The 16,528-nt window shown below is 45.2% G+C and overlaps 1 pseudogene; it reads right to left on the bottom strand.

The window, feature by feature from the left end:
- LOC141157736 (meiotic recombination protein DMC1/LIM15 homolog) overlaps window positions 1–16,528 on the bottom strand; it is a 214,665-nt pseudogene that overhangs the window by 38,474 nt on the left and 159,663 nt on the right.

The raw sequence follows: 16,528 nt of genomic DNA, 5'->3' as shown, positions 1-16,528 counted from the left end.
CACAGATAAAGGAGATACACAAACAGGTAGACACACCTCACTCCTTCTACGCCACCGCACGTCAGGTGATTCACTACCTCCGTTGACAGAGGTTATTACGGGCTATTTTCTACATGGGGGTACTTTTTATATTTATTTTTATTTTGTTCCTTCGTTTTCCATCTCCCTTTATGGAACGACAGCTGATGGGTGTATTCTCATTAGAGATTTTAATGTTATATATATATTTATATTGTTCTTACCTAATGTGAACGCTTACTTATTAGTAAGTAATATTCCTTTCATGTATTTACTCCATTTGACTGATACATTTGACTATTCTGTATATTAATTATTTATACATCTCTACACTACATTATTTGTAATACGTGTCTTAATACATGTTTTTTGTGCTCACTTTTTATATTGGTGACACTCATTGATAAAGTTTTGTTGAAGGTTTTTGCACACGGCCTCAGGTGCAAAGGTTATGTTGTTGTTTTTTTGTTTTTTTTCTGCTCTTCCTTTTTGAACACAACTTTTTTTTTTTTTCACTTTATGTCTGTATATAAATGGAGTGTTTCAGTGCATGCATTGATATATCTGTTGGTGCCCTGATGAAGGGGTGTGGAACACCCAGAAACGCGTAGGCATTTACCAATAAACAAGGATTTTATTATATGTTCCTGATTTGAGGATTTTTCAGCGGCGTGGACGTATATCTCTACCTTCACCGCCTTTGGAAGAATGTAGAGGGGGAAGACCAGGTTGCAGCTCCACATATCTGTTCTATTGAAGCACCGGCTTTTCCCACCCAGGAGGCTGCTACTGCCCTTGTCGAGTGAGCTTTTAGATTCTCCGGCCCGGTTTCCCCGCTTGACGAGTATGCCAGGGAGATGGCGTCTCTTATCCATCTTGCCAGTGTGCCCTTGGAAGCTTTTTGTCCCTTCAGAGGTCCCTGGAAGCACACAAAAGAGAACCTTATCCTTCCTACTCTCCCGTGCGATCTATGAAAGTGTGATTCCACCTTAGGAAGGTATGCTGGGTCAGTTCTAAGTGTCACCCTGTCCTCTGGGATTTGCATGAAGGGGAGCCATGCTGATGAACTTGTATGTCGCTAACTCTTCGTGCCGATGTGAAAGCTACTAAGAGTGACGTCTTAAGAGATAGGGTTTTTAGAGATGCATCCGCTAAAGGTTTGAAGGGATGTTTGGTTAGGGTTGTAAGGACTAAGTTTAAGTCCCAAGGAGGAGTATTCCGGGAGGGGATGGGCCTAGAACTGGATGATGCCTTGATGAATCTAGATATCCACCTATTTCTGGCCAGGTCGCAGTTGTATAGGGCTCCTAATTCCGCAACTTGAACTTTGAGTGTGCTTGTGGCCAGACCCCGTTCTAACCCCCTTTGTAGGAACTCTAAGATGGAAGTAATGGGGACTTCCCCTTGTACCTTAGAACCTGAATATAAGAGGAATTTTTTCCTGGTTTTACCGTAAAGTCTGGTAGTTACGGGTTTCCTACTCTGTGGTAGAGTGGAGATCAAATTTGGGGAAAAACCTCTATCCCTTAAGAGCGCCCTCTCAAAATCCAGGCTGTCATGTGTAGATTTGCTACCTGAGGATAGAGGACCGGTCCCTGGAAAAGGAGATCCGGGATTTCCGGAAGAACCCAGTGGTCGGAGGTGGACATTATCCTCAGCCAGGAAAACCAGGGCCTCTTTGGCCAGAAGGGGGCTATCAAAATTACGTTTGCCCTGTCTTCCCTGACTTTCCTCAGAACTTCCGGAATAAGTGCGATCAGGGGAAAGGCATAGGCTAGCTGGTGCTTCCATGGGATTGTAAATGCATCTAGTGCTGCTGGGTTCCCCTTGGTGTTTATTGAGCAGAATATGTCTACTTTTTTGTTCTGCCAGTTGGCGAATAGGTCTATGAAAGGGTATCCCCACATTTTCGTGAGTTAGTTGAACACTAACTGATTCAGCTCCCATTTGCCCTGTTTCAGCTGGGTTCGGCTCAGGAAGTCTGCTGTGAGATTTTCTGTTCCTTTTATGTGGAGTGCAGACAGAGACCCCAAATTGTTCTCGGCTAACTGGAGGATGGATTTTGTTACTTGTAGTAGAGAATGGGACTGGGTCCCCTCCTGGTGATTTACTACTACTACTACCCTGTTGTCCGAGAACACTCTTACATGGTGTCCCTGTAGAGTGTTTAGAAATTTTGAGAGGGTGAATTTTACTGCTAGAAGTTCCTTCATGTTGGATGATACACCTTTTAAGCCCTTTGTCCTGACCCCTTGAGCTATTTGGTCGTTTAGGTGAGCCCCCCACCCCCTGGGGCTTGCATCTGTAGTCAGAACCTGCGAGACTGAGATTGTCCATGGAACGCCTTGGGTTAAATTGTCCACCTCCACCCACCATCTTAGGGAGACTAAGGTTATTGATGACAAAGTTAGCTGACCTTCTAAGTGCCCTTTTAGCGATTTCTCTGCCCCCAAGATTTCCCACTGTAAGTCCCTGGTAGGTACCTGGGCCCAACGGACCCCCGGAATACAGGCTGTCATGGAACCTAGAAGGGACATTGCTTTTCGCAGAGTCATAGAGGGGTGGTCCTTTACTTGAGATATCCGAGCTATCATTTTCTGAATATTCCCTGCCGGGAGACGGCACTCCTGATTCCTCGAATCTAATAAAATGCCTAGATACTCTTGTACTTGGTCCAGCTCCAACTTGGACTTTTTTAGGTTGAGAAGCCAGCCTAAATTCGTCAAGGAATCTATGACCCTTGCCAGTTGGTCCTTGCAATGATTGAAAGAGTTGCCTCAGCAAATCATCCAGGTAAGGGGTAATCAGAATGTTTTGCTCCCTTAGATGGGCCATTACCTCCGCCACTATTTTTGTGAAAACCCTTGGGGCTATAGCTAGACCGAATGGGAGGGCCGTATACTGGTAGTGTTTGACTATTCCCTTTATCGATATTGCTACCCTTAGGAATTTCAGGTAATTTCTGTGTATGGGGACGTGATAATAGGCGTCCTTCAGATCCAGGATAGCCATAAAACAGCCTGGGAATAACCGTTTTACTGACGATTTTGACTCCATCTTGAAGGTTTGAACCTTCAGAAATGTGTTCAATTTCTTCAGGTTTACAATTGTTCTGAAAGTCCCGTCCAGTTTTTTCCTTAGGAACAGAGGGGAGTAGAATTCTTCGCCTTTCTCCTGGGCAGAGACTTCTTGAAGGACGGCTCTTTCTATTAGACCTAGGATTTCTTGTTCTAGTGCTGATTTTTCTACTTCTGATGACCTCTTGGGGGTTATGACAAAGTTTGGTCTGGGAATGGAGTGAAACTGAAATTTTAGACCTGTTTTTATCAGGTCTAAAATCCAAGAGCTGTTTGATATCTTTTCCCAGGCTGGGAGGAAAAGAAGAAGTCTCCCCCACACCTGGGGCTGACCCTTATTGGGTGGGTTTTCTGTTGTCACTGGGGGGGGGGGGGGTCTGTTAAACATAAATCCTTTAGTTTTTTTCTTCCTATCCTCCTACCTATCCTGGTCTTTGGGGGGTTTCCAGCGTATAAATTTTCTGCTCCGAAAGGGCTTCCCTGTATGAAGTACTGGAGAGGACAGGGAAACGTTTCTTGTTATCCCCAGCCTTGTTGAGAATATCATCAAGAGTAGGGAATAGGTCCAAATAGGAACTCACCCTCGCAAGGAATGGAACACAGCTTTAATTTTGTTTGGTGGCATTTAAGCCATCGGGCCCATCTGGCTGCATTAGAGAAGCCCGCTGCTCTGGCTGCCAGCCTAACAGAGTCAGCTGACGCATCAGCCAAAAATGCTGCTGCGCCCTTCATTACTGGGATGGAGCCTAATAAGTTATCCCTGGATGTTTTGTTTTTAAGTTGTGCCTCTAGTTGGTCTAGCCAGACCATTAATGATCTGGCTGTATATGTGTCTGCAACTGCGGGTTTTAACCCTCCCCCTGCGACCTCCTTATCCATTGGGTCTTTTAGTACCCCCATGTCCTCAAACGGCAGGGAAAATTTTTTAGAGGCTTTAGCTTTTGCCACATCTAATTTTGCTGCTTTTCCCCAGAATGAACATAGCGGGTCCTCAAAAGGGTATTTCCTCTTTGGGGACAACAGGCCCTTTCTTTCCGTCTTTTTCCATTCTCTTTTAATCAGGGAGTGGACTTTATCATTGAGAGGGAAAGATCTTCTTTTCTTTTGTTCAAGGCCACTGAACATCATGTCCTGGACCGATCTCTTGGGGCGAGGATCTACCAACCCCATGGTGGACCTAACTGCTTTAATTAAATTGTCTGTAGCCTCTATAGGAAAACAGCTACGTCCCCCTCCACCCCCGGAAGATGATGAGGATAAAGATAAGAAGGACGAATCTGTGTCTACCCCCTCTCCATCCAAACTGCTAGATCCTGATACCGGGGACAGATTGCGGGTTTTCTCCTGTTTCCCACCCCCCCCTTCTGCAGGGACTTGAAAGTATTTTCTACCTGGGATTTAATCAAGGATCTGAGCTCTGAGGCGAACTTAGGGGTCTCCTCGCAAATTGTCTGTTCATTACAAGAGCTGTATAGACTCTTCTCCCATGTGTGTTTGGACTTGCCCGTACTCTTCCTGCCCTGATGAGAGAGGAAAAAGAAGGGGCCCAAATTGTAAAGTGAGCTTTCACAAAGATCACTTACCATCCTGCTGTAAGAGGGAGTGCCGGATTTGGAGAGGAACTCGTTCCTGTAGATGGGTTTTTCCTCGAGGTTGATGCCCCACTGGAGTCCTTGCCGCGTTGCGAAGACCTGCCGGAACGCCCGCTTCCGCTGTTACCTTGGCCGTGCTGGAGTGAAGGGTCACTGGGGGTTCCTTTGGCACGCTTCCCTTGTTACGGTGGTGGAGGTGAGTGGGGGTGCAGGGACTGCACCTCCTCTAGCTCCTGCTCGCTCATAGCTAGTGCCAGAGTGTGCTAAGGAAGAACTTTCCCAGTGCTTAACCCCAGTATTTAAACCCCTATAGGGCTCCACCCCTCCTCACCTGGCTTGAATTTCCCATCAGCCAGCCGTGGGGCCTTTGTGTGCTGCACCCTCCCCCTGGGGGATATGGGCGCGCACCTCTCCAGTATGGGGGACGCCCCCCTGCTGCTATTCTCCAGGTTGGGCGGTGGGTGCAATGTGTCCAGGGATCCCGTGCCTGCGTTCAGATGCGCCGCTCCCAGAGATGCACCGCGGCACGTGGCACGTCCGGTGTGCGCACCCAGCCTTGCGGCTAGTGTCAGGGGGAGGCGCCCGGCAAGCGCGCGCCCAGTCACGCCAACTCCCCAGTGGTGCATCAGGGCACGCGTCACGGGGAGGCGCTCGGCGAGCGCGCTTCTGCGTAATGGGACCCAGAAGTCCCAGGCCTACTCACCGCCCTGGGCACCCAACACCACCAGAGAACGCAGCGGCTTCAGCCTTCTTCTGCGCCGCGTCTCCCTGCCACCCTGGAGGCCCACTGACCTCAGTGGTGGCGCTTCAGGACACCGTGCCAGCTGAGGCAGGGAACCCCCGCTGCCTGAGCCAGACTGGCCGGGGCTGGTATGTCATTTCATGATTCTTCTTTCTTCTTAGAAAGCTGTAGGTCCCCGTCAAGGACAGGAAACCAACTGATGAGGGAGAGAGGTACCGCCCTTTTTATCTGTAGGTTTACTGTTCTTTAAGGGCGGATTCCCTTTCTCTCCATGGTGCCATCATGGGGGAAGGAGAAAAAATTTTCACAAAAAAATGTTATTTTTGACCCAATTTTTTTACTTTTGCAAGGGTAACAGGAAAAAAATGGACCCCAAATTTGTTGAGCAATATCTCCTGAGGAAGCCGATACCCCACATGTGGGAGAAAACCACTGTTTGGGCGCACGGCAGAGTTCGGAAAGAGCGCCATTTGACTTTTTGAATGTAAAATTTGATTGAATAATTAGCCGACGCCAAGTCGCGTTTGGGGAGCACCTGATGTGCTTAAACAGTGGAAACCCCACACAAGTGACACCATTTTGGAAACTAGACCCCTCAGAGAACTTATCTAGATGGTAGTGAGCTCCTTGAACCCCCAGGTGCTTCACATTCAGCCGTAAAAATAAAATTTTCACATTTTTCCCACAAAAATGTTTTTCAGTCCCCAATTTTGCATTTTCATAGGGGTAACAGGAGAAATTGCACCATATAATTTATTGTGCAATTTCTCCTGAGTATGCCAATACCCAATATGTGGGGAAAAACTATTGTTTAAGCGCACGGCAGGGTTCAGAAGGGAAGGAGCACTGACTTTTTGAACACAAAATTGGCTGGAATTGAGAGCGGACGACACGTTGCATCTGGAGAGCCCCCGATGCGCCTAAACAGTGTAAACCCCCCACAAGTGACCCCATTTTGGAAACTAGACCTCTCAAGGATTTTATCAAGGGGTATAATGAACATTTTAAACCCAGAGGTACGACACAGAATTTGATAACATTAGGTCATCATATTGAATAAAATGAATGAAAGCAAATACTCGCTACTTGAGCTTGCATCGGGTACTCGGGTATGCACCAAGTATTGCGGGTGCTGGAGTGACATGCTCGAGTCTCCGCCCTGCATGTTTCACGGTTGTTAGACACCCAAAAAAAAACAACATGCGGGGATTTCCCATGCATGGCAGGCAATCCCCGCGTCTTTTTATGGTTGTATAACAGCCACGAAACATATGGGGCGGAGACTCGAGCATGTCACTCGAGCATCTGCGATACTCAGTGCATACCCGAGCACCCGATGCAAACTCAAGTAGTGAGCACTTGCACTCAACACTAGTCGCCATATTGTCATTTTTTTCTTTACATTTGAAAAAATCCTAACCCCAACACAACCTTAGCACAACCCTAACCCTAGCACAACCCTAACCCTAGCACAACCGTGATGCCGTTCCGTGTGTGGTAAATTGATGAGGCAGCATTATTCTTCGGGTCAGTAAGTTTACAGTGGTACCATATTTATATAGTTTTTTTATGTTTTGACGCTTTTATACAATAAAAACTATATTATAGAAAAAATAATTTTTTGCATTGCTTTATTCTGAGAGCTATAACTTTTACTTTTTGGCTGATGGAGCTATATGGCAGCTTGTTTTTTGCGGGATAAGATGACGTTTTCAGCGGTACCATTTTTATTTACATTCGCATTTTTGATTACATTTTATTCCATATTTTGTTTGGCGGTATGATAAAGCATCGTTTTTTGCTTCCTTTTTTCTTTACCATGTTCACTAAATAGGTTAACTAGTGGGACAGTTTTATAGGTCAGGTCGTTATGGACGTGGTGATACCAAATATGTGTACTTTTATTGTTTTGGTTTTTTTTTTATAATATATATTTATGGGTACAGTATTTTTATTGTATTGGATTACTTTTTCATTTTTTTTATATACAGTACAGACCAAAAGTTTGGACACACCTTCTCATTTAAAGATTTTTCTGTATTTTCTTGACTATGAAAATTGTACATTCACACTGAAGGCATCAAAACTATGAATTAACACATGTGGAATTATATACTTAACAAAAAAGTGTGAAACAACTGAAAATATGTCTTACAGTGGTGGCCAAAAGTATTGGCACCCCTGCAATTCTGTCAGATAATACTCAGTTTCTTCCTGAAAATGATTGCAATCACAAATTCTTTGGTATTATTATCTTCATTTAATTTGCTTGCAAGGAAAAAACACAAAAGAGAATGAAGCAAAAATCAAATCATTGATCATTTCACACAAAACTCCAAAAATGGGCCAGACAAAAGTATTGGCACCCTCAGCCTAATACTTGGTTGCACAACCTTTAGCCAAAATAACTGCGAACAACCGCTTCCGGTAACCATCAATGAGTTTCTTACAATGCTCTGCTGGAATTGTAGACCATTCTTCTTTGACAAACTGCTCCAGGTCCCTGATATTTGAAGGGTGCCTTCTCCAAACTACCATTTTGAGATCTCTCCACAGGTGTTCTATGGGATTCAGGTCTGGACTCATTGCTGGCCACCTTAGAAGTCTCCAGTGCTTTCTCTCAAACCATTTTATAGTGCTTTTGGAAGTGTGTTTTGGGTCATTGTCCTGCTGGAAGACCTATGACCTCTGAGGGAGACCCAGCTTTCTCACACTGGGCCCTACATTATGCTGCAAAATTTGTTGGTGGTCTTCAGACTTCATAATGCCATGCACACGGCCAAGCAGTCCAGTGCCAGAGGCAGCAAAGCAACCCCAAAACATCAAGGAACCTCCGCCATGTTTGACTGTAGGGACCGTGTTCTTTTCTTTGAATGCCTCTTTTTTTTTCCTGTACACTCTATGTTGATGCGTTTTGCCAAAAAACTCTACTTTTGTCTCATCTGACCAGAGAACATTCTTCCAAAACGTTTTAGGCTTTCTCAGGTAAGTTTTGGCAAACTCCAGCCTGGCTTTTTTATTTCTCAGGGTAAGAAGTGAGGTCTTCCTGGGTATCCTACCATACAGTCCCTTTTCATTCAGACGCTGACGGATAGTACGGGTTGACACTGTTGTACCCTCGGACTGCAGGGCAGCTTGAACTTGTTTGGATGTTAGTCGAGGTTCTTTATCCACCATCCGCACAATCTTGCGTTGAAATCTCTCGTAAATTTTTCTTTTACCTCAACGTCTAGGGAGGTTAGCCACAGTGCCATGGGCTTTAAACTTCTTGATGACACTGCGCATGGAAGACACAGGAACATTCAGGTCTTTGGAGATGGACTTGTAGCCTTGAGATTGCTCATGCTTCCTCACAATTTGGTTTCTCAAGTCATCAGACAGTTCTTTGGTCTTCTTTATTTTCTCCATGCTCAATGTGGTACACACAATGACACAGGACAGAGGTTGAGTCAACTTTAATCCATGTTAACTGGAATGCAAGTGTGATTTAATTATTGCCAACACCTGTTAGGTGCCACAGGTAAGTTACAGGTGCTGTTAATTACACGAATTAGAAAAGCATCACATGATTTTTCAAACAGTGCCAATACCTTTTGCCTTCATTCTGCGGTCCAGCTCACCCCAAACCACTCCTTCTTGGTCAAATAGCCCTTACATAGCCTGGAGGTGTGTTTGGGGTCATTGTCCTGTTGAAAAATAAATGATGGTCCAACTAAATGCCAACCGGATGCAATAGCATGCCGCTGCAAGATGCTGTGGTAACCATGCGGGTTCAGTATGCCTTCAATTTTGAATAAATCCCCAACAGTGTCACCAGCAAAGCACCCCCAAACCATCACACCTCCTCCTCCATGCTTCACGGTGGGAACCAGGCATGTAGAGTCCATCCGTTCACCTTTTCTGCGTCGCAAATAGACACGGTGGTTGGAACCAAAGATCTCAAATTTGGACTCATCAGACCAAAGCACAGATTTCCACTGGTCTAATGTCCATTCCTTGTGTTCTTTAGCCCAAACAAGTCTCTTCTGCTTGTTGCCTGTCCTTAGCAGTGGTTTCCTAGCAGCTATTTTACCACCATGAAGGCCTGCTGCACATGAGGTTCAGCAGCAGTATCACCGGTTACAGGCCGCCAATGTAGGGGTTTCTGCTGGTAGACCTGTCCAGTCTGAAACCAAGACTGCCCTCCCGGACAGATTTTCAGGAGGTAGGGACAAGTTTTTTGTGTTTAAGGAGGCATGCAAATTGTACTTAAAACTTCGTCCCTACTCCTCCGGTAATGAGGAGCAACGGGTTGATATTGTGATCTCTCTACTGCAGGGCGATCCTCAGTCATGGGCGTTTTCATTACCGCAGGACAGTTTGTCTCCAATCTGTGGAGGTTTTTTTTGGAGCTCTTGCCCTTATCTCTGATGACCCTGACCGAGTCGCCTTGGCTGAGTCTAAGCTACGTCGCCTTCAGCAGGGAATTCGGCCATTGGAAACATACAGTTCAGAATTCTGTAGATGGGCAACAGATTCCAAATGGAATGACTTTGTGTAGAATATAAGATTGAAAGTTCCTTCCTGGAAGCTGGGACCTAGGTTTATTGGTCCCTATAAAATTACCGCCGTCATTAACCCAGCAGCTTTTCGTCTTGAACTTCCTCGGGCCTTTAAGATTCACAATGTGTTCGACAGGTCCTTACTCAAAAGGTACGTAGAGCCCCTTGAGCCCTCACCTCTATCACCGCCCCCAGTAATGGTTGATGGTAATTTGGAGTTCGAGATTAAGGATAGCAGATTCTCGTCTCCAACATCGTTCTCTGCAATACTTGGTGCACTGAAAAGGCTATGGTCTAGTGGAGAGGACGTGGGTTTCAGCGTCAGAGGTGAACGCTCCCAAATTGGTTTGCTCTTTTCACACCTCTTTTCCTGGGAACCCCGAACCTGAGTGTCCAGAAGCCACACGTAGATGGGGGGGTACTGTCACGGGTGTGTCAGAGGTGATAGACAGTCGTCCTGAAGTGGCTTGTAGGAGGTCTCCACGTTTTGCATTGCAGACCCAGCGACTACCTCACTCTGGCCTGGGTGTATATATATATATATATATATATATATATATATATATATCTGGTCTCTCCAGGTGGGCAGTTATACTCATTCCTACTTGGAACTTGGCTGAAGTAGCATCACGTCCTCTTTGGAGTCTTGAGGCCGTGTGCCCTGTTGGAGTTTCTTCTAAAGCTATTGTAATTCCCCTGTGTTGTCTTCCCCTTTTGTCTTTAGAGTGCTAGCAGCGGTTGACTAGTGCTCATCTCCTTCCTTCCCCAGCTATAGCCTTACGCCAGAGATAGTAGGGCAAGGCACGTGATCGGCGACAGCTAAAGAGGCTATATAGGGACATTAGGGGAAGTCAGGGTGACGCTAGTACAGTTTAGGAGGTCACCACTTCTCCCTTTCCCTAGTGTTTGGGCTCCCTTTCGCCCTTGTGTTGCACTCACACCTGGAGTGATTCTGTGTTGCACTCATACCTGGCGTGACAGTTAAACAGTGCTCCTTCCCTTCCGAGCCCTGCCGTGCACCCAAACAGTAATTTTCCAACACATATGGGGTATCAACGTACTCAGGAGAAATTGTTCAACAAATTGGTGCAATTTCTCCTATTACCCTTGCGAAAATCAAAAAATTGAGGCTAAAAAAAGTTTTTGTGGGAAAAATATGAGTTTTCATTTTCTCGGCTCAACGTTATAAACTTTTGTGAAGCACCTCGGGGTTCAAGGCACTCACTGCCCATCTAGATAAATTCAATGAGGGGTCTAGTTTCCTAAATGGGGTCACTTGTGAGAGGTTTCCACTGTTTAGGCACATTGGGGGCTCTCCAAACGCAAGATGGCGTCCACTGCTGATACCAGCCATTTTTGCATTCAAAAAGTCAAACGGAACTCCTCCCCTTCCGAGCCCTGCCATGCGTCCAAACAGTAGTTTTCCTCCCCATATGGGGTATATGCGTACTCAGGAGAAATTGAACAAATTTTGGAGTTCACTTTCTCCTACTACCATTGTGAAAATAAAAAAAATGAGGATAAAGGAAAATTTTTGTGAAAAAAAAGTAAAATGTTCATTTTTTTTTTCCTTCCACGTTGCATTAATTCCTGTGAAGCACCTGTAGGGTTAATAAACTTCTTGAATGTGGTTTGAGGACTTTGAGGGTTGCCGTTTTTAGAATAGTGTCACTTTTGGATATTTTCTGTCATATAGGCCCCCTAATGTCACTTCAAATGTGGTCCCTAAAAAATGGTTTTGTAAATTTTGTTGGAAAAATGAGAAATTGCAGATCAACTTTTAACCCTTCTAACTTCTTAACAAAAAAATTATGTTTAAAAAATGATGCATACGTAAAGTAGACATGTGTTAAATGTTATTTATTAACTATTTTGTGTGACATAACTCTGGTTTAAGGGCATAAGAATTAAAAGTTTGAAAATTGCTACATTTTCAGCATTTTCGCCAAATTTCCAATATTTTCAAAAATAAACGCAAGTCATATTGAACAAATTTTACCACTATCACGAAGTACACTGTCACGAGAAAACTAGCATATACACTGCTCAAAAAAATAAAGGGAACACTTAAACAACAGAATATAACTCCAAGTAAATCAAACTTCTGTGAAATCAAACTGTCCACTTAGGAAGCAAAACTGATTGACAATCAATTTCACATGCTGTTGTGCAAATGGAATAGACAATAGATGGAAATTATTGGCAATTATCACCTGCAGAACCACTCCTCAATAAAGGAGTGGTTCTGCAGGTGGGGACCACAGACCACATCTCAGTACCAATGCTTTCTGGCTGATGTTTTGGTCACCTTTGAATGTTGGATGAGCTTTCACACCTATGGTAGCATGAGACAGACTCAACAACCCACAGTAGTTGCTCAGGTAGTGCCGCTCATCCAGGATGGCACATCAATGCAAGCTGTGGCAAGAAGGTTTGCTGTGTCTGTCAGCGTAGTGTCCAGAGGCTGGAGGCGCTACCAGGAGACAGGCTAGTACACCAGGAGACGTGGAGGGGGCCGTAGGAGGGCAAAAACCCAGCAGCAGGACCACTACCTCTGCCTTTGTGCAAGGAGGAACAGGAGGAGCACTGCCAGAGCCCTGCAAAATGACCTCCAGCAGGCCACAAATGTGCATGTGTCTGCACAAACTGTTAAAAACCGACTCCATGAGGGTGGTATGAGGGCCTGACGTCCACAGATGGGGGTTGTGCTCACAGCCCAACACCGTGCAGGACGCTTTGCATTTGCCACAGAACACCAGGATGGGCAAAGTCGCCACTGGCGCCCTGTGCTCTTCACAGATGAAAGCAGGTTTACACTGAGCACATGTGACAGACGTGACAGCCCTCCATGTGCTCGCCAGAGGAAGCCTGACTGCCATTAGGTACTGAGTTGAGATCCTCAGACCCCTTGTGAGACCATATGCTGGTGCGGTTGGCCCTGGGTTCCTCCTAATGCAGGACAGTGCCAGACCTCATGAGGCTGGAGTGTGTCAGCAGGTCCTGCAAGATGAAGGCATTGAAGCTATGGACTGGCCCGCCCGTTCCCCAGACCTGAATCCGATTGAGCAAATCTGGGACATCATGTCTCGCTCCATCCACCAACGTCACATTGCACCACAGACTGTCCAGGAGTTGGCGGATGCTTTAGTCCAGGTTTGGAGGAGATCCCACAGGAGACCATCCGCAACCTCATCAGGAGCATGCCCAGGCGTTGTAGGGAGGTCATACAGGCACGTGGAGGTTGCACACAATACTGAGCCTCATTTTGACTGGTTTTAAGGACATTACATCAAAGTTGGATCAGCCTGTAGTGTGTTTTTCCACTTTAATTTATTTTGGGGGTGACTCCAAACCCAGGCCTCCATTGGTTAATACATTTGATTTCCATTGATGATTTTTGTGTGATTTTGTTGTCAGCGCATTCAACTTTGTACAGAACAAAGTATTCAATGAGAATATTTCATTCATTCAGATCTAGGATGTGTTATTTGAGTGCTCCCTTTATTTTTTTGAGCAGTGTATATCAGAATCACTGTGATATATTGAAGCGTTCCAGAGTTATTACCATATAAAGTGACACTGGAAAGAATTATAAAATTTGGCCTGGTCATGAAGGTGAAAACTGGGTTGGGGGGTGAAGGGGTTAAACATGTATTGTCTCTTACTTGTATAAGCTCGGGCCTATAACACATTGTCGAGCATTGCATCATGATCCACACCAAATCGATCAGCTATATCTCGAAGACGATCTGGGCGGCTGCAAACATTATTAAGGAATAATTGTTTCTAGAAATGTAATAATGTTATGACACCAAATGAAATAATAATATAACCAAGGGATGTGTGTTTCGGTCCGAAGCCTCGATAGACTGAGCATGCTCAGTGTGGCGCCATGACGACAAGATGTCCAGGACAAGAGAGAGAGCAAGAGAGAGACACATTCACTAGTACACTCCTATATTATCAGTACATTATACATACAGCGCTCAGCATAAGTCAGTACACCCCCTGTATTCACAGGACGTTATACATACAGCGTTCAGCATAAGTCAGTACACCCCCTGTATTGACAGGACGTTATACATACAGCGTTCAGCATAAGTCAGTACACCCCCTGTATTCACAGGACGTTATACATACAGCGCTCAGCATAAGTCAGTACACCCCCTGTATTCACAGGACGTTATACATACAGCGTTCAGCATAAGTCAGTACACCCCCTGTATTCACAGGACGTTATACATACAGCGTTCAGCATAAGTCAGTACACCCCCTGTATTCTCAGTACGTTATACATACAGCGCTCAGCATAAGTCAGTACACCCCCTGTATTCACAGGACGTTATACATACAGCGCTCAGCATAAGTCAGTACACCCCCGTATTCACAGGACGTTATACATACAGCGCTCAGCATAAGTCAGTACACCCCCTGTATTCTCAGTACGTTATACATACAGCGCTCAGCATAAGTCAGTACACCCCCTGTATTCACAGGACGTTATACATACAGCGCTCAGCATAAGTCAGTACACCCCCTGTATTCACAGGACGTTATACATACAGCATTCAGCATAAGTAAGTACACCCCCTGTATTCACAGGACGTTATACATACAGCGTTCAGCATAAGTCAGTACACCCCCTGTATTCACAGGACGTTATACATACAGCGTTCAGCATAAGTCAGTACACCCCCTGTATTCACAGAACGTTATACATACAGCGCTCAGCATAAGTAAGTACACCCCCTGTATTCACAGGACGTTATATATACAGCGTTCAGCATAAGTAAGTACACCCCCCTGTATTCACAGGACGTTATACATACAGCGCTCAGCATAAGTCACTACACCCCCTGTATTCTCAGTACGTTATACATACAGCGTTCAGCATAAGTCACTACACCCCCTGTATTCTCAGTACGTTATACATACAGCGTTCAGCATAAGTCAGTACACCCCCTGTATTCACAGGACGTTATACATACAGCGCTCAGCATAAGTCAGTACACCCCCTGTATTCACAGGACGTTATATATACAGCGCTCAGCATAAGTCAGTACACCCCCTGTATTCTCAGCATGTTATACATACAGCGCTCAGCATAAGTCAGTACACCCCCTGTATTCACAGGACGTTATACATACAGCGTTCAGCATAAGTCAGTACACCCCCTGTATTCACAGAACCTTATACATACAGCGTTCAGCATAAGTAAGTACACCCCCTGTATTCACAGAACGTTATACATACAGCGTTCAGCATAAGTAAGTACACCCCCTGTATTCACAGGACGTTATACATACAGCGCTCAGCATAAGTCAGTACACCCCCTGTATTCACAGGACGTTATACATACAGCGTTCAGCATAAGTCAGTACACCCCCTGTATTCACAGGACGTTATATATACAGCGTTCAGCATAAGTAAGTACACCCCCCTGTATTCACAGGACGTTATATATACAGCGTTCAGCATAAGTAAGTACACCCCCCTGTATTCACAGGACGTTATACATACAGCGCTCAGCATAAGTCACTACACCCCCTGTATTCTCAGTACGTTATACATACAGCGTTCAGCATAAGTCACTACACCCCCTGTATTCTCAGTACGTTATACATACAGCGTTCAGCATAAGTCACTACACCCCCTGTATTCTCAGTACGTTATACATACAGCGTTCAGCATAAGTCAGTACACCCCCTGTATTCACAGGACGTTATACATACAGCGCTAAGCATAAGTCAGTACACCCCCTGTATTCACAGGACGTTATACATACAGCGTTCAGCATAAGTCAGTACACCCCCTGTATTCACAGGACGTTATATATACAGCGTTCAGCATAAGTAAGTACACCCCCCTGTATTCACAGGACGTTATATATACAGCGTTCAGCATAAGTAAGTACACCCCCCTGTATTCACAGGACGTTATACATACAGCGCTCAGCATAAGTCACTACACCCCCTGTATTCTCAGTACGTTATACATACAGCGTTCAGCATAAGTCACTACACCCCCTGTATTCTCAGTACGTTATACATACAGCGTTCAGCATAAGTCAGTACACCCCCTGTATTCACAGGACGTTATACATACAGCGCTCAGCATAAGTCAGTACACCCCCTGTATTCACAGGACGTTATATATACAGCGCTCAGCATAAGTCAGTACACCCCCTGTATTCTCAGCATGTTATACATACAGCGCTCAGCATAAGTCAGTACACCCCCTGTATTCACAGGACGTTATACATACAGCGTTCAGCATAAGTCAGTACACCCCCTGTATTCACAGAACCTTATACATACAGCGTTCAGCATAAGTAAGTACACCTCCTGTATTCACAGAACGTTATACATACAGCGTTCAGCATAAGTAAGTACACCCCCTGTATTCACAGGACGTTATACATACAGCGCTCAGCATAAGTCAGTACACCCCCTGTATTCACAGGACGTTATACATACAGCGCTCAGCATAAGTCAGTACACCCCCTGTATTCACAGGACGTTATACATACAGCGTTCAGCATAAGTCAGTACACCCCCT

This window comes from Phyllobates terribilis, unplaced genomic scaffold, assembly GCF_046119375.1.
Source record: "Phyllobates terribilis strain yellow unplaced genomic scaffold, ASM4611937v1 Scaffold_8__6_contigs__length_399053987, whole genome shotgun sequence".
Lineage (NCBI taxonomy): Eukaryota > Metazoa > Chordata > Amphibia > Anura > Dendrobatidae > Phyllobates > Phyllobates terribilis.
The sequence above is the reverse complement of the archived record's forward strand: the minus strand, read 5'-3'. Positions and strand labels throughout refer to the sequence as shown.